The sequence below is a fragment of the Falco rusticolus genome, chromosome 4, assembly GCF_015220075.1.
Source record: "Falco rusticolus isolate bFalRus1 chromosome 4, bFalRus1.pri, whole genome shotgun sequence".
Lineage (NCBI taxonomy): Eukaryota > Metazoa > Chordata > Aves > Falconiformes > Falconidae > Falco > Falco rusticolus.
The window spans coordinates 103,175,197-103,199,831 of NC_051190.1; the positions used below are offsets into that span (position 1 = coordinate 103,175,197).

General features: G+C 46.1%; 1 long non-coding RNA gene across 1 annotated transcript; it reads left to right on the plus strand.

The window, feature by feature from the left end:
• The first annotated feature begins 9,368 nt into the window (after nt 1–9,368).
• On the plus strand, nt 9,369–10,030 carry LOC119147469. The gene is made up of 2 exons (XR_005104048.1): nt 9,369–9,428; nt 9,801–10,030. It is a non-coding gene; the product is annotated as an uncharacterized LOC119147469 (long non-coding RNA).
• The last annotated feature ends 14,605 nt before the right edge of the window (nt 10,031–24,635 follow it).

The following is a 24,635-nucleotide window of genomic DNA, read 5'->3' on the forward strand; positions in this document are numbered from 1 at the left end:
AGCAGCCCTCCCAGCAGGTTGCAGGCAGTGCTTGGGAGCCAGCGTGGGCCGTTCCCAGTGACCAGATCAGAGGCAGCCACATGGTTTTGGAAGAGAAGAGCGGCCGGTAGCATAGATGCAGGCCATACTGTGCTGGCTGGCCTCGGTGGCCAGGAGCAGTCCCCGGCAGGTTTCATTTAAAGCTGTACAGGTGCAGGTTTAATTTAAAGCTGTACAGGTAGAGCTTTAAGGCTGAAATGGCTTTGGGTGGCAGTGGGATGGCGTATAGTTTCTCATGCCAAATATTGATGGATATTTAATATACACTTTGGGCACATGCTGTGACCAGGGAAGGCTGCCGACTGATGTTGTGTGAGTGCTCCCGATTCCTGCAGTGCTGTGCTGGGTATGAGCACGACAGAGGAGAATCACAAGTGTAAAGTGCTTTAAGATCACACTCTGGCAACTCTTACCAGAAAAATACTCTTGATTAGAAGTGTGATCTTTCTGTAACAGCATTTCTATACTACCAAAAGCCCTTTGTGGATGTGGTTACACTAAGGGAAAACTGAAAGCTTTGACTAGTATAACTTACTTAGTTTGGGGTATCTGTGTAAGCCGCACTGTCAAAAGCATGGTGCTGTAGGCAGAAGCAGCTCTTCATGTGGAGGGCATAGGTATATCAGCCAGTGTTGTCTGGTGTTCTTTTTCCAGCACAGGTTTATCCATTCTTCGCAGCACTACTGAATTTTCCATTATAAGCCATTTTCGCATTGTTTTCCACAGGTGGTTTTAAGTAGTTGTCTGTTCCGAAACAGGTGTCAATTCCAGTGACCCTCTGTGCCAGCAGCGTTGGTGGGTCTGGTGGGAGGACAGGTCGGTGTTGAGGACTGCTGCCTGCCTCTCCATACCTCAGCTCCTGACCACTGCTGCTCCGCTGCATGGCTGTATCCCTCTCCGGTGGGTAGGATCAAATCCCCCACTAAGCCTGCCCCAGGGGGTCAGTTACTCAGAGTTTGCCTTGCAGCAAAATTGCAGTGCTTGATTTTTCACTCTAAACTCAGGTATGATTGTTTTTCTGAGATCTGGCTGGAGTGAAAACAAAGTAAACAAAGCTAAGAGTACTCCACCAGACAAATAAGGGCCGACTACATGATTTCTGAGTATTGATATTCAAATACATGAGTTAATTCAGATACATGAATTAAAAGAATGGTGTGAATTCCTGACTTATCAGGTCATTTCATTCAGCGCACGCCCATGCAGCCTTAGCTGCAAAGGCTGGCAAAACTCTCATGATGCTGAATTTTCAGTTCTTTTACCAAAGAAAAACTTTTTCACTCATGGTAGATGCTGATGGAGATGCTTGTATAGGTGTTTCTGGGGAGTGCTGATAACTCCACATTCTGGGTCAGACCAAAGTTCCATCCAAGCCAGTTTCCCATCTCCCTGGGGAAAGGATGTGAGACCAGGGAAAGCCTGTATGGATCCTTTGCCAGAGGACTTCCTCAACCTCAAGAAATTGTGTCTCAGCTGCACCCCTAAGACCAAGGCAGGGCCTTGGTATTTGTTTTTGGACAGGTGTAGTGGTGTTCCGGAATAGTCCAAAAATGGATCAAAGTCTCCTTTTATAATATTCAAATTAGAAAGAGTTTTACAAGTTCAAACAATTTTTCAAAAAATCCCAGCAGGATAGTTTTCTACTTTCAGCCATAGCATAGCTACGCCTTCTGATTTAGTTAGATACTAGTTGGACTTAAGAGTTCAACATAGGTAAAAGTTAGAGACTTTGGCTGTGAGCCCATTTCCAGGGACATGTGTGGTTGTGTTAACGGCTGGGCCCCATCCAGCATGCAGGAATGTTTTATCTGTCTGTCTTTCTCATACATTACTGTATGTTAAGCAGAGGGAAGAAAAACTGCAGCAAGGGCATGGGGAGGGGAGGGGAAATAAAGGAATATGATAGAGACATGAGAAGAAAACTGAGAGAAGAGGCAGATCTTGAAGAAATTTAAAAATAATTAATAGAATAGGAAGGTAGAAGTAAAAGTAAAATTCCTTTCATCCGAGTGCAGGGGCACGGTTTGTCCTTACCTCTCTACCTGTGGGGTGCTGCTGAAAGGGAAGGCCCCTTTCTGCAGCCCGTCCCATCTGAGTGCGCTGGCCGGGGTCCCCAGCAGCCGCAGGGCTGCTAGATCCTCTGCGCGGGCAGGGGGGGGGCGTGTGGGCAGGGGTTTTGGCAGCTCTTGGATCAGCATAGCTGCAGCATCAAGCTGCATCGTAGACATTCAGAGGCAGGTGAAAGCCCAATACCTCAGAGCGTCTTTGGAGACAGTGGAACAGAAATCGTGCCTCTCAGGGTGGAGTGAAACCTCGCCTCTGCCATGGCTATCAGGAACGCTTGGGGCAGGCAGCTTAGAAGTCTCAAAAAGAGGCCAAACATTAAGTAGATGCGTCCTCCTCCTTCTCCAAGGAAATCTTGTGTGCAATGGAAGAACTCCTTTTGGAAGTGCACTATATGTAGAATAAGGAAAGAAAAAGACAAATCAAAAGAGACACAATGCCTGATACCATATTCTGTTAAGGATTACATAGGGTTCATGGTACAAGCATCATGAGTCTGTACACATGAACGCTCACTTATGCCTCTGGTATTAGCAATAGAAACTCACACGCTCATACATACCTAGTACAAATCACATGTAGCATAAGAGGAAAACTCTTCTGTAAGCAAATTTGTCAGTGTTTGGATCATGCATTAACAGTTCTGTAGGACTACCAACAGGTAGGTGGTCCCGGGAAGAAAAATAACATGACAGTTATATTCCTTGTTTCTGAAAGGCTGAATCGATACCCCAGTACCAGTACACCAGTGCCTATAAGCAGCCGAATGTTTACTGCGCATGCAGGAGATAGGGCACAGCAGGGAACCGTGATGCTGGCACTTAGCAGATTGCGTGTCAGCCTCTTCTCAGTGGGCTTTGCAAGCCCATCAAGGACAGAGATAGAAGAGAGGGGATTCTGCCTCCTACTGAGAGGCTTCGAGAGCAAAATACAGCAACACAAGTGCTTTTCTCCTCTGCAGCAGACATGTTGCATGAAAAAAGTCTCGAGAGCAAAGGGTAATGGGAACAGTTACCTGCCCCATGTGAAATGTTCACCCTGTAGTGTAAGAAAACACTTCAGAGAAGTGAGTAGTTGAAAGGATTTGGGCAGAATTCTTTTTTTTTCTACGTGCTGTCTGTATGAGAGATGAAAGATTGGTCTGTGTCCTGCTCACACATCAGGACTCTGCTATACAAGCAGATGGGCAGATTCCCAACAGAAAGACACTCCTCGCTTTGGAGAACTTATGGTCTGACAAGCAAACAAAAAGCTCCAGAGAGCCAGGTACGCAAAGCAGTCAGAAATGGTGGGGCACTTCTGCTCAGTGCTCTGGCTGCCTACTCACCTAATAAACAAGTGTGGGTGGGAAATGAAGTTGTTGCTCTTTGCTGTAGCTTTGTGGAAATGTGTCTCATCAGAGCACAGTTAAGAATTATAGGGGTGAATGCTGGAGAATTAATTAACCTGGTCACACTCACATGTGGCAAAAGGCATGAATCTCAGCAGCAAGAGGGTTACAAGCTCCAGGGCAGGTGGAGACATGTCTGTCATATGACGGTCTCAAATTGGGCTGGATCTGTCTCTGGCATTTAATGTGGCTTAAATGTGCCGTTGTGTTGGGCATGGGGCGGGAAGATGACTCTTGAATAAGAGCCATCACCTTTGACTTAAAATCCTGGCCATAAAACCTGTCAATGAAATTGCAAATTAGAGAATGCACAACTACAGCCTTAGTCCAAAGAAGGCTGCATGTCTGCATGGCTACAAGCAGGTCATGGAGGGCACTAAATGAGCTGGTCAAGCACCTGTGCAGCAAGGCTGCAGTGCTACAAGTCCAGTGAGCTGCATTTGCTCCCACCACTCCTTGCCAGAAACCCCTAAGGTCTGATTCTTCTGGCTTTGCACTCTGCATAATCATTAACGCTGCTTCCAAGAGTTTGGTTAGTGGGTGTAAAATACTACCAATTAGTAAGGCATCATTTTGCCACCACTTCACACTGCTGTAAAATAAGAATGTAGGCTACGGAGCAACAAAGAACTGAGCCCCCAGTATTCACTTCATTAGAGAATCAGTTGCCATATGAATGGGAAATAACAAGGGCAAATCCATCCATGCTGGAATTACACAGACTGCCTGAGCTTGGGCTAGATGGTTTAATAGAAAAGGAGAGCCATAGAATAGAAGAAAAGTAAACAAATATGCAGCACCAGTGGATTTGGAGCAGGGAGTGAATTTTACTTCCCATTTTCCTGCTCCTATGTGAAACTTCAAGCAACACCCTGCTCTAATGTGTTTAAAATAATTTGTATAAATGTATAATATATGAACATACAAACGTGTGTATGTAGGTAGTGTAAATATCTATTTGGAGATCACACTGTTCTCAGTATGTTTTCCAGGATAATTCTGTTTGGAAGAAAAATTATGTTGCCCTTCATGTGGATTCTCACGCTCTTTGCATGTGTCTTGCCTGTGGAAGGTAGGTACTTAATTCTTTATTTCTTTTTCCTAGTTTAATTTGGTTTTGGGTGCTCATTTTTTTTAAGTCTGCTTTGCCGTAGGCCCTGCAAACAATAATAAAAAAATACTGTGGCAGTTGCTTCCATGTGGCTTGCCAAAGGGGTGTTAAGAAATTTTCCTCGTTGTTCTGTATGTGTGAGCTGCAAAGAGGTGATAAATTGCTGAAGGAAATTAAAGCAGGGTGTTGAAGCTAAAGTTTTGTACTCTTCTGATTTGGGCAGTCTTGCCCAACAAGCTGCTGTTGTGTTGGAAATCAAAAGATTAGTTGCTCTCTCTGACTTACCCAGGAATGCTGCAAAGAACGATTAATAGATAAAAACATTATGCAGCCTCTGATGCTCTCTGCGCTTGGCTTGCTCAGGTGATGGAAGAAACCACGGTCTATCGGAGAGGAGCACCTGAAGTGGTAACTGTAGTACTTTGGACAAGCAGTCATTTCTAATCGTGGAGATTCCCACAGCCCAGGGCTCTGCACTGCCCTCCCCTTGCTGCAGTGCGGAGGCACCCAGCACCTGCGCTCCTGGGACATCGGCTGTCCTGTGGGGCGGGCTGGCTGGCAGCGAAGGCAGTTCTGTATCAGCTCAAAAGTTTTGTGAATTCTTCCAAGGCCGTTTAGCAACCAGCATCTCTCAGTGAGCAATGCTTTGCTGCAAGTGGGGAAGTCGTGGCTGCCAGAGTGCCAGTCACAGCTGGGTTATTTTGCTTTGTCTTACGATGGCCTCAGTGCACTCACCCTTTCCAAAATGAAGATCTTTTTCATTTATGCCTTCATCTGTGGTGCTCTTTTGTGGGTCCACATGAAGAGTTTTTCTTTGCCTCTCTCCTTCCCCCAGGTCCTGGGGAGTTTTGCCTTCAGCATCATTGGCTGAACACCAGTAAGGCCGGCTCAAGCTTGGGGTCCAAAAGTTTTGCAATGCCTCAAGAGGGAAGGGAAGTCTTGTGGGCTCTGTGTTGCAGATGGGGACACCAAGGCGCGGGTCTGCAGCAGGGGTAACTCCACGTTATTCAGCAACAGGCAAGGAAGCCTGGCCAGGCTGGGTGATGGCTCAGAGCAATCTGTGCTTGCACTGCTAGCCAGGACCTTCAGTCTTTGCTACACTTGCTTGAAACTTGCTGCAAACCCAGCTCTGACACTGGGCTGAGAGGCAGGCACTTGGAAAGCTGCCCACAGCCATGTGCAAGGTCACACAGGCTGCTGCCGCCCCACTCCGCTGCTCGGGGTGGCTCCTTGGCCACAGCAGCGCTAGGTCGAGACCAGCACCTGCAGCCACAGTTCACAGTCCGACCCCCTTCTGCAAGCGGCTTTTCTCTGCCCTTGGTGGCTGTAACCTGGGAGCCAGTGAGGTAACAAGCCAGCGTTCTGCTGCCTGGTTCTGGGATGGGGGCAGGCAGGCAGGGGCGGTAACACTTACAACCCCCTGTGTGCCTCGGATGGCCGTAACTCCCAGCAGTCCAGTTTACACGTGTTTTCCTGGCCTTGCTGCAGCGGGCAGGACCGAAGAGGAGAGCAGGAGGTGCCTGCTGAGATCAGCTGGATGTAGAGATGCAAAGGAGCAGGGGATTTCCAGGCCAGTAGTCAGACTGGAGCTGCAGCGGTGATGTCCCAAGTCTACCACTTTCTTGTGAGACTGTCAGTGCTTGAAAGAACCAGACTTCGTGTTCGTTTGCAAGGCTGTGAAAACACACATATGCACAAACACATATCCGGGCTGAGGCTGAAGTGAGGCACTAATGCTCACTTTCTTACAGGTGTGTGTGAGGCTCAGGCACTGGCTCACCCATGCGCAGCCTGGCATGCTGTATGGCAGCGCTGCCACCAAACACTGCTGGGCAAGGGGGTCCCAGCTGCTTTGGGTCAGCTGTAGCATGCAGCCGTGCAAAAGCAGATACTGCCCAGCTGCAGAAGAAGGTGCATGAGGGAGGAAGAGGATTGTATCTGTCCTTTTTCTCTCATATGCCTCAGCCCCATGAAACACCCTGCAGTGTTGCTGCCTGCCAAGGAATGGGCTGAAGACCCTGTGCAGCAGGTTGTGATGTCCAGCAGGTCCGGAATGACCCATGCAGAGGTTAGGCACCAACACAGAAGCAGGCATCTCAGTCCCTCCAGGAAACAGGGATTAAAAGTGGGAGAATCACCCTTTAACCTATCATCTGCCCCCAACCCCTTTGGTAAAATAAACGCTGCCATTTGACAAAGAAAAGCACTCTAGTATGGCAAGCTTACAAAACTATTCAAAGCAGCAATGACAAAACATTAAAACTGAAAGTAACAGCATGCTGCCCTCAAATCATATAATTTGCTGTTCGCTCATGCATCATGGGGCCATGTGAAACACCAGCTGCATGGGGGGAACCTGGTGGGAAAGGGTGGGAAATTTCTGTAAGCACGGACAGTATCATGCTGCCGCGTCCACTGCTCTAGCACTGAGCATGATTGTGGACCATCTCAAAGGGTCTGTGAAGACGTGTCCAGTTGTGGAACATGAAAAAAACAGGGGTGAAAAAACATGATGATGTCCAACTGGATGTCAGGTCAGCCAGCGTGAGTTGTTAAGTACAGGTAGTAACCAGCCCACCAACAAGCCAGAGCTCACATTTTGCTCACAACATAATTTATCTAACAGCTGCAAGTAGCAAACCAATAGTCAAAATTAAGTTGTTCCTTCATAGAAAGAAGGAAGGGAAGGTTTTCTTAATAACGTATCACAAATATTGTCCTCTGCCCTTGCCCAATGCAGTGTAAACTCGCTTGTAATTTGTGCTGGAGAGGTGGAAGTCAGCTCCATGTCTCTGCTTCATTGTAAACTTAAACTTGAAATCCTTTTCTTGCACTGATCCCAGCTTTGATATGCATTAGTAAACATTCATGCCACCAAAGTTAATCTGGAGTGAGCTTATGATGATTTGTTATATTAGACACTAAAAAACAGTCATGAGACCATGATTTGATAGTGTTATCTCAACACCTTGCATAGAGATGCAAGGATGATTTGGTGACATATCATCCTTGACACATGACACATAGAGACCATGCTTCAATCAACACACCATGCCTCTGGGCAGCATGGTGTTACAGCTTCTGCGGGGGAATGCCACTGCCTGCGAAACCGCCTCTCCTGCAACTAGTGGTGATGGCAGGGCTATGGAGACTGGGAAGCAAGAAACTAAGCCTGGTACTGGAAAATCAAATACACCAAAATATAACAAATTTCCTGCATGATTAATGAAATTTTATTATTTACAGGCATGTCTAAGCAAGACAGAACCTGCTTTTCTTTTAATTATTCATTCTGCAAATAAATGCAGGAGTAATAATCCTAGCAGCTCCACTGGCACTAAGTTGGGGCACAAACCCATCATAACTTCTGTCATTTCATTTTAATTCTGCCTTAAATCACTCTGTTTCATTAAATTCTAGTTACCCTGATTTATTTGAGCATGGTGTGTGCATGCACTGTCCCTCAAAATGTGTGATGGTAATGAGCAAACACCAATGGGGTGATGTTGTGATCAATAAAATCATGCCAGGTATGAAGAGAGCTTTGTTTAAAAGTGGAGTCAGGATGTGTTTTCATAAGCAGTAGTTCAATCTGTTTTTGCTGCAAGCAGGGCCGGGCCTTAGCTGTCCATAGGCAAAGAAACAGCAGGTTTCATCACTGCTCCACACTGATGTCTTTCTTCCAACAGGAAGGAGAGGCTGACAAACCTTCCCCGGTAGTAACTGTGACTGGTTGCAACGTCAGCTGAGCAGAAGATACTGGTGGAGGTGCTTCTTCACACAAATGAGACTGCACACCCAAGCTCCTTTTCAATCTGTTGAGAAGATCATGTGTTTCACTGATGTGGATGTGCCTGTTGTGTGAGGTAAGCACTGACTTTTGGCTATACCAATGGTAACGAAGGGTTACAGAAATGATGAAACTCAAAAATACAAATGGAAATATCAGGCCTCCAGCCTACCCACTGGGCATTTCTTATTGTCAGGTGAATGGATGAGAACTGTTGTGATAAATGTCATGTATCTTGTGGGTTGTTACACAACACTGATGAGGAAAAAGGGAAGATGCAGAAAGGAGAAAGCCAGGGCTGCCTGTCTCTGCTTGGGAAAATAACAAGCCTTTCATTAGAAATGCCTTTTAAATGTTATCTGGAATTTATAAGAAGGCATTGTTGGTCCTGAAAATACTAGTTTTTGTTGTAGCACAGGTGAATATCAGGTTGCTACCAGGGCTTTGCACACACTGACACTCAGGCTCAGTGGCAAACAGGCAAGAATGTAGGTAAAGGCTGGGCAGGCAGCAAGATGCTCCCTTGCTTGGCCCACGCGGGTCACTGCTGGCAAAACAGCTTTCTGTCCTCGCAGGCAGCTGTGGGCTTCAATTCACAGTCCCTGATGTTTAATTGCCAAAATGAAAACTCTGTGTGTGTGCATATATATATATATATATATATATATGTATATATATCATTACTGGATTACTGAAAATACCATTGCCTATGGGCAGGAATATTAACATAAGGTGGGATCAATAGCAATTTAATTTTTCAAGTTGCAAATTGTGGTGACAAGGGCTAGTACACAATTTGCAGTGCAGCATGCAGACACTACAGTTTGCAGAAGCACCATTGATCCTGTTAGAAGAGTTAAATCAGGACTTTGGTCCTACCTCATTATTTACTTTAGCAAGAAAACTTGCACACATGGTGTAATTTGTATACCTTTGTGGCTATTTTCACGTGACCGTTTTGAGGGAGTCTCTTCTAATGTCTTTTGCCAACTCAGGCTGGCAAAAACCACCCCACAGCACAGCGTAAGCATCAGGTATGGTGACTGCGGTAAATGACAGCAATTTTGCTAACACTGCACTACTGTGTACATGGCATGGGAGCTACTGTGGACTAGTGCTGAAATTTGCAGTGTCACGGGTAGTAAGTACACACTCTTCAAAGCCTTGTGTACTCATGGAACTTTCAATGGTTTAAGTTTCATACTGGGGAAAACTGTACAAGTACTTGGTTTCAGTTTAAACACAATTTATTTTAATGTCATCTCTTGGGGGGGGGGGGTGTGTTTGGTTTTTTTTACCAAAATAAGTGAAACTAAATGAAAGATGTGTCTACAAACAATGTGCTGGATGCCCGGCATGGGTGTCAGGGCCCTTGATTTGCATAGAGACATTGTTTTTCATTACAGACTCGCAGTTGGGCTGGTTGGAGGTGAGTCCCAGACACACTGTAACATCACAGTGTGAGGAATTTGTCCTCGGGAGCCAGAGCTGTGGCCACTGAGAGAGGAACAGTCAAGAACAGAGGAGTTCGCGTAACTGCACCTAACTCCTGAGGATGTGCAAAAGCTTTTGGTCAAACACTCTGACTGTCTGTCTCCAGCTTGGGCATCTTAAATTAAATCTTCCCATTTTTTTATCTGATCTGTTCATCTCCCTTTTGTGTAGCTCTCAGCCATGAAGCTTTGGTGGTTCTGCAATATGGTATTGCTGAGCTGCTGCGTGAAGAATAAACCACACTTAGAGGCTGTACACACTTGTGAGGAAAGCCACAAATACTTTCTCATATGTGATGATATTTCATAGCTTCTCACGTAAGAAGATAAATTAGTGGATGTGCAAAACATCACAGAGTGACGTAGGGCCAACAGCTGAGGTAAGGACTTCTACCCTAAGCAGAGATCTGTCCCTCCAAACTTTGACCCTGTGTCAGAGCCAGTGTTCTTGTAATGTACGTTTTAAAAATGTATGCTGTAGCATCTTATGACTTTGTTAATATACTTAGACTCATTTTACAATATACACAGTAATTGCTTTTCAGTGAGGTCCTAGATACATGAAAGATTTAAAAAAATGTAAGATTTTTCATTGATGGCAAGTTTTAAAAAATAAAAGCTGACTTATTACTTGAAGGAAAGAAACAGGTATTTTTAGTCAGCAAAAGAGAATATTTTTAGCTTCTAAATATGCAGAGACACTAGATCAACTATCACAAATGTGTGCTGGTGATGCAGCCAACAACACTTAATTATCAGTTCTACAGGAAAATTAGGTGAGAAAATTACTTGTCTTTTTATATTTATTTTATTTATAAAAGAACCCAAAGATGATGACAATTCTCTCACTACAGCATGTTTGTCTGTCTTATTCTTCTCCATTGGTGATGCAGATTGACACATTCCTGCAGTGTACACAATTTGATTTGTGTTTACAAAGTTTTCTTCTGCAGTTTTGAAGGCAGCTGTTTCAGTAGTGAAGCACTCTCATCTTTTATAATGTCTTAGATTAGAAACATTTGAAATATGGGAGCAAGAAAGCTACTTGGTCTAATGCATTGGCCTTCTTTGCAATGTACGGGTCATTGGTTTTGTGTGTTGATATTATTTGTGTATGCATCTTCTTTCTTCCTTCAGAAATCATCTGGGGCATTAAGCAATATCTAGGCATGAAGATGCTGGACATACTAGTGTGGCTTGGTGTGTCTTCAGTAGCTTGGTTTGTGGTATTTTGGCCCGAATGATAAAGTGAACCAGTCTGGTCCGTGCTTATAATTCTTCTCATTTACACTAAGCAAACAGCAGATGTGCTTTTGGGTTATGGTTTTACCACACAGTATTTGTTAGCATCCCTACTGAGTTATTCCTGGGTTATACCCAGCCTGATTATTTCTTCCCACTGCAGGGGCAGAGTTAAGCAGCCACAGCTAGAGGGAAGAGGAGGGCAGAGCGTGGAAGGGACCCCAGCAGCACTACAAGCCTGTTTTGCTGCCAGACATTTTCTGTGGTGAAATTGCAGCCCTGTGGAGCATGGGAACAACAGGAGATGCTCACCATTTTCAGGGCTAGATCTGAATCTGATCAATGATTTGATTTTGACTACGCTAACCCTGGAGCCTGCAAGAAAAATTTCACTCTCTGAAAATGCCTTAATATATTATTAGTTTCATGTCCCAGATCAGGCTTCAATTCCTTCACACCCAGGTGTATAGCAGAACCAGAGACTGCCCAGACCCACAGCCCAGTCTGTGTTTGGTCCTGACTACTTCTTCTGTAGATGTCCTCTCTTCCCAGATGGGTAGGGATCAGCTAAACTGCACTGAAAGCTTTTGTGCTAGCAAATCTGGTTTGCTCCTAAAGGAACTCTAGAGAAGAGGGCTTACTTATTTTATGTTTGAAAAGGTAACTTAAATGGATATGGAAGAAGTTTCTCAGCCTGAAAATGTACTGAAGCAGCCAGGGATGATTCCATGGGTCGTTTTTTCCCCCATAGCAAAGTGGGCTGAAGCAGCGCTTTCTTCTCTCTGACTGCTTGTTCCTGCCCTGGCGCAGCTCTCTTTGTTATGACGGAGCAGCGCCTTGTCCAGCCATGCAGTGAGAGGCACCCACGAGTCCATCACTCTTAAGGGTAATGTTTGCCTTATTTTTTCTTAGTTATATTTAAGCTGACTTGGTTTCTCCAGCCACAAATTGATGAAGAAACAGATGGGGCCGTACACAAACAGGGAGATGGTGTGGCACAGGAGATGCTGAAGTAGATGTTGCCAATGAAAGAAATGTTCTTCAAATGCCAGCCTCTGTCCAATGCTGGGAGAGAGTATCTGAGAGAGCAGCAACAGATACCGTGATGTTTTATTTTCCTCATCCTGGGGGCTCCTGAGGGACTCTGCTGCATGAAGCAAAAAATAAGTCAAGGGAAGGTGGGGAAGCAGGAAGGTAAATCAGTCTTTGAATATCAGGATAAGAAATAAACCTTATTTCTAAGGACTAAACTGGTTTGAATTTTGTCTCTGGTCATGTAGCACTCCGGTGCACATCTGTTACCATGACCCAACATAGCTGCTGCATGGGAACATGACAAGAAAAATCTTGGCTCAAAAGATCGTACTGCACATGTATGACAGAAGATGAAGGAGAAGCGAAAGGTGGTAGTGAGAGGGAACAGGCACCTAGGTGTCAGCAGTCTGCAAGCTTCCATCCAGTGTACCATCCTACACCAGCAGTGGTAGGGGAAGAGTGCCCCTGGGAGTGCGTGGCATTTCAAGGCAAGCAGATCATAGACAACATCCTTTTAAGAGTGGGTTTGGTTGCTTCTTGTGTAAAATAGGAATAGTAATGCCTGAGCAGGAGTATCACGTTCCCAGGGTGGAGAGTAAGGGAAGTTGTTTAGAAAACGCTGGTACCTCAATTAGAAGGAACACGTTAATTTGCTCTTCATTTCCATCAGGTGCCAAACCATTACGAACGTATCTGGTGGATTAAAACTGGAAAAGGTGAGAGAAGGAGGGAGAGGGGCAAAGGAGGAAATATAAAACTGCAGCAGGTTTCCTTTCCAGCAGCCTTCCCTCCGGCATGCTCGGGTGGGCTCAGTGGTGAGGAGAGCTGTTGTTATTCCTTCTACTAATAACTGATGACCCAGCCAGCAGCATCCTTTCGAGCCTGCCTGGCCCACAAGAGCGGGAGCATTTCTCCTTCATGTGCTCTGCAGCTTACCTGCTCTGGCAGCAGTGTGGTGTGGACTCCCCCTTCTCCAGCTCGGGGCCACGCCAGGTCTCCCTCAGCTCACAGGGGCATTTTTGAGTGGTCAGTAAATGTGCTGAGAGGTTGGGGTGGGCAAGGGAGGGAAAAGTGGCAGCTTGGGTCTGTCCCCACCGTGGCACTGGAGCCAACCCCGCTTGGGCAGCGAGCTGCTGCTTCCTGTGCAGCATCCCAACATGTGGAGTCAACCATGGCCAGGAAAGCAAGGGGCTGGTGGGTGGTGGGCAGCTGGGAAGGGCAGGCTTGTGGCAGAGCAAGGTTGTTCCAGGTGCAGCTATATTCTTTCTTTTTAATTATTTTTATTTATCCTGATCATTTGTTAATAAATATGCAAGACGGGATCTAGCTGGCTGTTGGAATTGGTACCAGTTCTGGTACTGGTGTGCCCAGCCAATTTCTATATTTTCTAGGAGTACACGTGCCATTGCAGCTAAGGAAATCGTGCTCTCCTGGGACTCGGATCTAGCAGAGTCTAATAAAAGGGTTGATGAAGAGAAATTTCTGCAAGATTTATTTTCCCCTGGGAAATTAAACATTGTATACCAGAGCACGCATGGCATATGGCTGCTTATCCATGGGCACTGAATTCATATTCAACACTGAATCCAGCCCCTGATTCAGCAAAGTGCTGTAAGTGGTGTTTAGTTGTGATAAACAGGACTTAACCACAGGTCTAAAGCTGGGCATGCACTTAACTGAATCGAAGCCATTTGCATTTATGCATAGTAATGTGCAATGTAAACCACTGAGATTTGTATTGTGACCCCAAAGCTAGTTTTTTCTTAGGCAAGTACTGGATCAAAAAATGGAAGTGAGCCTATTTTCTGGACTAATTCCATCTATTTTAGATATGTTACTTTGTCTCTTCACCTTCCAGATATCGCTTGCAAAGGAGACAAGATACACATAAATTGATTTGCAAGACCAAGTGCACAATCCACATAGTGCAATGAGTCTTCTGTCTGTTATCTTTATTATTGCTATTGTATCACCCCGCTCTGCAGCAGCAGGAGACAATAGCCGTATACTTTGCAGTGGACGGTTAAGGAACTGTCAGACAATTGACCAGATTTGTTTTCTTGGCTGATCATTTACAGATTTGTTTATGCTCTAATGCTGAAGTGTTTCTACCCTGGTATGTCTTGCTGTCTAGGAAAGAAAGGACTCATGCTGCCTGGCACCATGTAAGTGTCTACTGTTTTTTAAAAATCTTAGTGGTAGGTTGTGGCAGAGAACCCTAGAATAACATGTTAACTTCTAAAAAGCTAGTGTCCTTGGTGTTCTTAAATTATTTTCTCTTAATTACTTCAAAAGTTTCCTTGCCCTTGCATTTAAAAAAAAAAAAGATTTGATATGTCATTTTTCTAAACAGTGATACTTCGAAACCAGACATCTGCTGGATGTCATTCTACGCTTCCAGACATCACTAGGTTTCTTTTGGAGGTTCAGAAATTGCTATGCAAATACCCAACACCCTTTTGCATTAGTCTCATTAAGGCAAATAAACATTTCACTTCAAACAGCCGTGCTCCCAAATGGGAGAGTTGAAAGTCCAGCCTACTAATCTCTTTTCAAACAGGTGAATCCTTATCACCCTCTGAAAAACTGGAATATAAATCAGTCTCTCATCTGTAGCTATTACAGCCTGTGACACAGTGAGGTCAGGGTTCACTTGTTCTCTCTCTTCCTTTGGTGGCCAGTTGGCCACCAAATTCAAGCACACTCTCAAACATTCATGCAATCACACTGGTCTCCACTATTTGCACTAATTTCCTTGTTCTCCACTTCACACTCAGTCTAGAAAACCCTGCAGAGGCGCAGTGAGTCTGGGGGACAAAGCAGCGGCGGCGGCAGCTGGACAGACACCCTGTCCACGTACAGCTGTGCTGCAGCTGGGTCCCCGCCAGCCCCTCGGACAGCAGGTTTGGCAGAGGCACGAACAGTGTGCAGGGACATGCGGCTACAGTGGGGGTGAATGAAGGACACGCTGCAAGGAAGAGCAAAGGCATATAGTGCTAGAATTACAACAGTAAATAGAGGGTTTGTGCTAAGTTTAAAAAGCAACATTTCTCTCTGCATCCCAGGATGAAGCATGGCTTGTTGGGCAGAGCAGGAAGCAGAGTCAGGACAGACTTCTGGATGTTTTTCCTGACTTTGTTACTGGCTGTGGTGAGACTATATATGCTCCTGTTTCCTATCTTTAACATGAGGCTTGTACTTGCTAAGATGGTAAAAAGCCATGGCTCTGCAGGAGCTTTGGCTGATAGACACAGAAACTACTTGGAATCTCTTCTGTAATTCATGGCAAGTTGTAACTAGGCTTCTTTAAAGTCACTCAGCTAAAGATGTAAATGCCTGAATTTAAAAAAAATTAACACATTTTAAGCTAGTTTTTAAGATGACAGCCTTTAAAAACATTGGGACCTACCCCAGTATTTGTTCTTCTTCCAGAATTCTTTTTCTTGCTAAAATAAAATATGCAAAAAGTGTAAGTAGGAAGGAGAGAGACTGTTTTCCCGCTCTCCTTCCTCGCACTTGGATCCAGCAGCTGAGATTCAAATGCAAATGCCAGTACTCTCTAACTCTCCAGGAACTTTTGAGTCTTGGTGTCTTACACCTATGTGACAACTTTAGCCTAAATTAAAAATCAAAGAGATTTCCCCTGGAGTAAGGTGTTGCTTGTTACGAGTGAGGATATCATAATTGGAGCTGCCAGGAGGTTTATGAACTCCACTTGCTGAAGGAGGGTTTGGGACTGCAAAGCACCGGAATCTGTATTTTCTGTCTGGAGTCATCCCAGCTACTGCCCTCCCTCAGCCAGACCTGTAAAACCAGCAAACACGCTTCAGATCCCATTTAAATGCCAATACACCTTTCTCTTCTGTGTGATCCTATCGGATCTGGGAGGCTGAGATTGTGCCCCAGCTCTCGCCCTGCTGCTGTGGTGGCTCCTAGGCAGAGAGAGGGGCAGGTCCTGGGTGCAAGTGCCTGCTGTGAGGGTGCTGTGCAGTCTCCTTGTCACATCTCCTCTGACTGGGGCTGTGTGGTGTGACAGGTCAAGGTCTCAACTGTAGCTGCCAGTCTGTGCGCTTTAAAGCTTTGATTCCACCCCTGCTTTTCCTTCCCTTGCCATCCCCTCAGCACGCCCATCCATCATAGCCAAGATGGTCAATGGGGGGAAAAAAATCTTTGGTAGTTTTATTTTAGCAAATCTAGGATGGGACATTCAAAGTCTGTAGCAACATTACTAGAAACACAGAGGGGGGTTAATGGCTGCGGAAAAATTTTCTTTGATCTCTTTATATCTGCTCTTCATCTTTGCCTTTCCTCAGTAACTCAAATGACGGACTATTCTTGAAGAATACATCATAACTGGGGTTTACATTCAGGTTTTTTCTATAAATGAAACTTCAGAACCACTTTTTAAATCTAAATTATGGTATAAAACATGTACTGTTCCTCTGCTGACATGATTTAGTCACAGGAATCATGTGTGTATGTAAGACAGAGCGAGAGGGAGACAGAAAAAAGACTGATGCTGTTTGTGAAAAAGCATAGCTATGAAAACTTGAAGGGAAAAGCTCCAACAAGTTTGCTAACTTCTGTAAAGTAGTAAATTTTCAGCTTTACTTGGCCTATGATACATTGATTATTTTTCATTACAAGGAAAGGTGGTTGAGGAGGAAATAATTCTCTGTGCAGACAGAATGTTTTTTCCATGTTTCACAAGAATTGAAAATTAGCCATTTGACAGGGAAATAGTAATTTTAAACATAGAGAAGAATTGTTTTGTTGTTGAGTCTTTTTTTTTTTAAGGGGAATCCACAGAAGAAATAAACCTCCAAAGAACAGAGAGATATTGGTTAGGACCACAGTAATGAATTTGCAAAAAGAGAAGCATGATTTTGTATATGATATTTCACAGGCAGAATTAGTTAAGTTGTATGGGGCTTTCTCCAATTTAGAGTCACTGGGAAAGCTTTCTGTGGAGTCAATTCACTATTGACTAGCACCTTGCAACAGACATTTCTGATAGCAAATAACAAGTGTCAGGTGCTGGCATTTTGCAGCTGGCGTTCACTTTCCCTCAGTGCAAATGCGACTACCCAAGACGGTACACAAGAGAATCCAACCTGTGGGCGCTGAGGCCCAGTAAGGGTAGCCATAATGCCTCACTGGTGCTGTTTGGATCTGGCCCAAGTTAGAGAGCAACAAAGACACATGACTTGGGGAATTCAAACCTCAGGTAAAAAACTTTTATATGTGTAAGTGTGTGTACACCTTGCTGGATCAGTGCAGAGCTCCATCCATCCTCTCTTTGGCCGTGGTGTATATGCCCCACTGCAAGCAAGGAGCACTTCAAGGGCTCCCTGCGTTGCAGGAATGTGCTTGGCAGCCCCATCTGGGTGTCTTTTACCTGGGCTGTTCCAGGCCATTTCCCATCTCCCCAGCAATTTGTCACAGTGCATTATCACCATTTTTGCCATTATCACAGTTATCATTGTCTTTCTGCAAGTGAACAGCAAGGCAGCTGAATTTTTTAGACAATGTGAAATATTTTACCATAAATACTTTTTTTCTTTGTACTGTCAAATCTTGTGCCTGCTTCTCTTCCATTTTCTCCCAAGCTCTCACTGTTACAACTCCAGCACCCCCGCATCGTTACTCATGAATTTCAGGAGTGCCTGTGCAGGAAGGCTCCATGTACAAACACACATCCCTTTTCTATTTCCACATGGTAACTTCTGTATTAGCAACTGGTTACAGATTTTTTTTCTATTACTGCTGAAATAATTTTTGGAATGGGGAGAGCTTGTACGTCTGTTTTGAAAACAGAAAGCAAGCTTTAGAAATGTGTGCTTTGTGCAAGAGTTTACTCTCAATCCACACCGCAAGGTTTATTTTTCAGATCTCACAGGAAAAGGATATTGGTGCTGGGATTGTCGGATTCCATGCTATGAGAACATCCTCATTTAAAAGGACATCATGGATTGCCTGTTAATCCACAGGCTAAAACTTAAGTAAGCAGAGGCTAATGTCTCTTTACTGGTTTAATTAACAACAATTACTTGTCTAAAGATAAGGTATTTCCAGTTAAAAGCCATCTCCTTCAACTCCAGATCAGCTGAGAATAGTTCAAATTAGTTTTAGGGTAGGGTCAAAGACCAGAATTTTAGGAGTTTGAAGTTTTTTAACTGAGCAGATCAACACTTATATGCAGGGGGAGAATCCACATCTCAGTGAAAAGAGGGAGGCTGGGATTTTCCATCTGCATGGCAGTGGATTCTTTGGGGGCTTTAAACAAACCAGTTAATGAGGTGGCACTGACATATTTGAAGTCCGATGCATGGTCCATTTTAGTGTCACTGGCAAAGTCATGAAACTGGAATAAATCAAACTAAAGCCTTGTGTAGCACTTCATAGGCTTTGAGGTGATTTGGCATTTTACAAATCTGTGCAACCAGAGGAAGAAGCAACATTTAGAAAACAATTGGAAATGTGCAGGAAAAAGAATAAAGAGTAAGGCAAAACTGAAAGCTTTGTGCTGCTCGGAGCAAAGTTTCGGTGCAAGTTTTCTGCTGGGCAGCAGTGAGGTCCTCCTGCAGACGCTGATGCTGGCAGCGCTGGTGGGGGGAACTGCCTGGGTCAGTCTTTTGAAAATCTCCAGTGGGCAGCAGTGCTGGGGCAGAGGGTGTGTGCTCATTTCAAAACAGTATAAATCCCCACTCTGATTTGAATTTTCTCTGTTGCCAACAGGAGCCAGCTCCCGCAGCACCCCTCCATCCCCAGGACATGGCGCGTGAGAAGTGACTGCGGGCATTGCGCTGCAGCCTGTGGGCTGAAGGCCTCCCGCCAGGCAGCCTGGCCTTGTCTGTCAGCAGGGCAACTGAGCTGCACAGGCTGCGAAGGGTTTGGATGGACAAAGACTCTGTAGCTCTGTGCTTCAGCTGTACCAAGAAGCTCACAAGCTGCCGGAAGGACTGTAGGAACTAAATCCTGTGGCTGTATCTGTAACTCTCCTTGCCTCACAGGGCAAGGAGATGGGAACTTGGCCTTCCCCAAGATGCTACCCAGCCTCCACATCCTGCTCTGGTGTTGATCTCAAGGCCCAGGGTCCACAAATGTTTGTACCTCCTGCAGCAGATGTTTCTGGAGATGTTTCTTCAAGAGGTGATTTTGAACCCACGGCAAAGCTCCTGCTGACCTGCCTAACTATGGAATAAGCAGAGCAGGGACAAGGACTATGACTCTTCTACCCCACACTTGTTCTGGTTTGGTGTATTGTCTTGCAAAGAGCCCAAAGTGATGGCTGAGGGCTCACTCCACTTTTCTGTAGGTCCAGAGCTCTGAAAGTCCTGAGGCACTTAGCTCCCACCACCTTAGGATTTGGATAAAATAATTTTTGAAGTTTGGTGCTGGATCGCTTTGTGGATTTACGTGCTCTGTTGTCCTGCTGTCCCCCCACTCTCCTCGGTAGCGCTGCTCGTGGTGTGTTTGCTGCCTGGCAGGTCAGGGAAGAGGCTATGCCATGACACAGCCCCCTCATGATGCCAAGGTGAGGGCTTGAAGGACCACAGGCTCCTTTTGGTGTGTTGTAGAGGTGAGGGGAGTGCACAAGCTGATACTGGTAAACTGGAGTCTTTAATGGCCTGTCCATAAATTCAGCTGGCCAGCCACTGGTCTAAAGTACTCCTTGTTCAAGTGGGGGGGAAAAAATCTGCTCCTGTTTCATTCACCCTGGTGCAGGGATGGGTAGTTTGCTTCAGCTGCTTGAGTCCAGCAAGCGCAACCACACGAGGGCATGGATTCTGAATTTTTCAATGCAGCATCTTTGGCTTAGACCACTGCAGAGTGTCTGTACCCCTCATCCTGGAGAAACCCACCCCCCAGGGTGGCTCTGCTTTGTGTGTGTGTCCCTGAGGAGTCATTTTGGGAGTCAAAGGCCTAAGGACCTTTCCTGGACATATTTTTTTACACTGTAAGAACTACAGAAAATGGCACCCCAGAAGTTTCTTGGCCTTTTGTCCACCTCTGCTTAGAAAAACACCTACAAGGTTTTGCCTTCTTTTCCCCTAGCTGTATTAGGCAAAGCCACAGACCAAATAACCAGGAGTAAAAAGGGGCAAGATACAGCTATGTGACCACTTCTTCCCCTCACCACTGGTCCAGACTCTGGAGCGACCTCAGATTGAATTTACTCCCCGAGTGCAAACCCTGGGGGTTGCGCCGGGGATGCTGGAGGTTCGGTGGCCTGTTTGCATGTGTGGAGCTGAGCTTGTGGGCAGAGGGGCATTCAACGCGTGCGTACGGCAGGAGGAAAGGAGCCCTCTCTCTGTCTCTAGTTTCAAGTTTAGCTTGACCCTTGTCTGATGCTGTTTAATGAAAGCTGGGTGCTGGGCAGGGAAGCAGCAGCCCAGCCGAATACTCTAACAAGTGGCTTGTTAGTGAGGAATGTCCTGCAGTAAGCAGGAGCAGCCTTGTCACTTCTCAGCCAATCCTCTGAGGACAATAAGGAAGGAGGACAAAATGAGTGCAGCCCTCCTGGGCCTCCCCTTAAGAGTTTAAAAGCAAAATATTGATTTTGAGTTACCCTGCTTCAACTCAGCTTCACTCTCCTGATATTTTTATTCCCTTGTAGATTTCTGACTCCATTCGTTTTTTAAAGAAATCACTGGTGCAATTGTGGTGTGTCCATGTTACATTCCTGCGCCTAAAAATATGGTCAATTGACACCTTGAAGGTTTCCAGGCAACTCTAACCATTTGTGACATCTTTAGCTGCATCCCCAGTATGTTCAAAACAGATGAAGTGAATGAATTGATTTTAGCTGTATAAAACCCTTGACAAAAATCTCTTTGTGGCCATCCAGTTAGTCTCTTGATGATTTGTAGAGTATTTGCTTATGCCATGAACTTGATCCTTCCCACCTCTCCGGCTGTTTTTCAGCTAGCTCTGCCGTGGGTTCCGTGCTCCCGAATGAACTGCAGTTACCTTCCCCAGCGCTGGAGCAAGAGCCAGAGTCAAACAATGCTGTACCTACAGCCACGATGCCGTCAGGTCAGACCTGAGCATTATGCCGTAATGTACCATATGAACAGCACTCGATGCTAGCAAGACAAAAAGAGGCAACTTTGTTAGGTGTTTTAAATTATTGCAGCACCCAATTTGCCCAATAAAATCAGCAGATTCATCAAACCCGATTTAAAGCCCCAGAAAAGTTAAAATGATTCTTCAGCTTGCTTAAGGAGATAGGAGCTAGAACAACACAGAAAAAAACTTTCCCTTTGTCCCCAGAAAACAACTGAACATTTGCACGTGATGAAACATGCAGTAGGCCAGGAATAAATTAAGTGCAGAATCTCAACTCCTTTAATCAAATAATCTGTTAAACTGACATTTATGTGTGTGGTCCAAAGGAAATTCTTTTGAAGACATATGGTCTTTTCACTGTACCCTATTTTGGATCAAGTTCCATTGTATTAACAAACATATAGATAAAGTGTTGATAAGCCTGATTGTTTTGTGTTTTTTTTTTTAAAGGTGCCTCTGAGTGTTTCTAACCCCAGGGATTCAGGCTTCTGGAAGGACAAAGCACAGTAACCACACATGATAAGCAGTAATTTCAGTGCTCAACATTTGGTGTCTCAGCTCAGGAAGACTGCATCAGAGAGAGAAGCCTGCTGGATACAATGGTGACAGGGCTGGAGTGCTGATAATAACGCATCCTTCAAGAAGTGCAAGATATTCTTGATTAATTGGAGAAAGGCTTATCTGAATCCAAGAAAACCAGCAAATGCTTCTGCTGTTGCAGTGTGTGCTGCAGTGTGCAGCAGGGTGTGAGCAGGACACCAAGGTCTGGCTTTGGCAGTGTTTAACACATACAGAAGAGTTATTCCCATCCCTGGTGCCCTTGGCTGGCTAAACTGGTAATAACCAGCTAATGCCTCTAACCTGGCCTCTCTGCAACACAAGTCATAGGGTTTCTGTAGTCTCTCCTGCATCAAGCCCAGCCTTTCTGGTTGAGCAAGAGCATTTTCTGAAGGAAAGCATCACATCTGAAGTAAAGAGTGATGAAGTGTGTGGTAAGCTGATCTTCTAATGTTAAAAAAAAAAAAGGCAACAAAGCTGCTTCTCTAAAATACCTGTTATTAGAGGAGGTGATACAACTGAGCTGATATCTGCCATCAACAGGAAGATGTCCTGCTCCCTTCCCCTCATCCCTTCTCTTTTCCACATGCCGTCTGCTCCTCAGACCCTGCTATGATTCAACTCAATGCAATATTAATACAGGGTAAATCATGATTTTCATGTGAATGGCCACAGGAAAATCACGTGGATGATTCTCCATCAGCTGAGTGAATTAAAGTGAAGGGCCACATGAACGCCATCAGCTTGAGGTGGGAAGGAGGGCTGTGAGCCAAAAGCAGGGAAAGGGAAAAGCAGAGGATGGGAGGACCGGGCATCACCACTTGAGACAAAAACTGATCAGCTTCAGCTTCTTTAGGGAAATCATTTTTGAGGGGAAAAAAAGCTACTTGCATAATGTATGGAAACACACTGGAACTTATATTGTCCTACAGGTAGCGATACCAATATGAAAAGGCTACCTCCTCTGCCACTGGATGTGGCGTCCATATTACTGTTTCCTAATTGCACACGAGCAGACAAGACCTTGGGGTCTGCATGCTGCAGGTGTGCAGCTGCAGCTGGGACCCAGCGGGAGAGGCAAGGGCTGCTGCAGAGCATTTGCTCTACTCACGGTGATACCACACTGTCCTCCCACATGCATGGCCATCTCTGGGCATATGGGGACATGTGGGCTGCATGACAGTGATATGTGACAGTCCGACCAGTGAGGGACAGCTGAAGGAGCCTTTCCAGATGCATTGGGAGTGAGAGGAACAGCAGCCATCCATAGATGCAGCGTCTGATTTATTCTGCATTGTGGAGGTGAGACCACATTCCCACTGGTGTAATGGCACCAGCTCAGGTCAGGGAGGACCTGGCACCAGTTCTGGTCAGGGGAGAGCTTTAGCTGAGAGCAAGGAACAGCACCGCAGCGTCAAGTGAGGTGTGCAGGGCTGCTGCAGGTAGGGATGGATGAAGGGATAGTCCTTGAAAGCCTGCAGGGTCACTCTGCCGCCTGCCGCATCACCTGCAGCTTTGCCTCGAGAGCTGAGGGCTGCAGCACCATGCCCTGGGTTTCTGACTGCTCTGGTGCCTGTGTGGCTTCCTGTGGAGCTGCTCTGAATTGCACTTGTTGGGAGCCGCCGCACCAGCCAGCAGCTTGCTGAAAAGCGTCATCTGAGATGTCTCGGCTTTTGCAGCATAAGCTCGTTTTAAAAAGCTGTGATCGTGTCAGCAAACAGCCCGGCACATTCCCCCTATCGTCCTGCTGGAACCGCCGCGTGCCCCATGCTGACCACCCGGCACAAGCAGCAACATTTCCTCCAGCTGCTCGTGTCCATGTTTCAGGACAGTCCTGAGAAGCTCAGCTCTCCCCTCAGCCTGGGGTGGGCAGCCCGGGGGGGCACCATGGGGCCACCAGAGACTGAAGTCGAGGACAAGCAACCTCAGCTTAATGCTGCAGGCCTTGCTGGGTTTGGAAGCAGGCGTTGGAGTCTGGAGGGCTGCTGGGGTGGGCGGAGGGGTGGGATTTGCTTTCAAGCTGTGCCAATTGACTTCTGAGGCTTTTCTTCCTCTGAGCCAGCTCAGCTGAGGCAGATTTGCTGAGTGACTGCTGCTTCCTGCCCCTTGTGCTGGCCCCGGGTCGGAAAGGGACAGGGACAGGGACAGGGACGGGGGAGCTGGAGCCCAGGGGATTCTTCCTCCCTGCTTGCCCGTGCAGAGGAGCCTCCTCAACACACCCGCAAGGTGTGTTTGCGTGTCCTTCTCTGTGTCGGTGGGTTTCTGGCAGAGTGTCTGCTCAGGAATGGTGGAGCAGAGTTTCTTTTGGATTCCTGCCCTGCTGCAGGGGCAGGATGAGTTGGGGGAAGCTGCAAACAAAAGTGGGGCAGAGAGAAATGGGCTGGTGCTGCCTACTGATGCTTTTGGTTTTGAGGGCTTCACAGCCATAGACCTTCTGCAGCTGATGGCAGCACGTGCAGGCAGATCACAGGCTTAGTCCTGTCTGCTGGGGTGAAGGGGGCAGGTGGAGGTGCCAGCTCTCACAAGGACATCTGCTACACAACGCAGCATGGGCCCTGGGTGATGCTCTCCTCTATCCAGTTATGGATGCAATGGGTGTCCTGGGGGGTTTCTTCTTGGGGGTTTGTTTTTTCCCTTCAGCCCTGAGGCAGCCGTGCCTTTGTACCCACCCCTGCCCTCCTGCCTCATGGAGGAGATTTGAGTAAGGAGCAACTGGAGCAGCTACTGCGCTTCCCCATGGGTCGGGGCACCCCAGAGATAGGAGGTAAAGCTGCTGGCAGATGGCAGTGCCCAGCTGCACAGGAGGCTGGAAGAAAAAGTGCAAAGGTAGAGTTAGGAGGT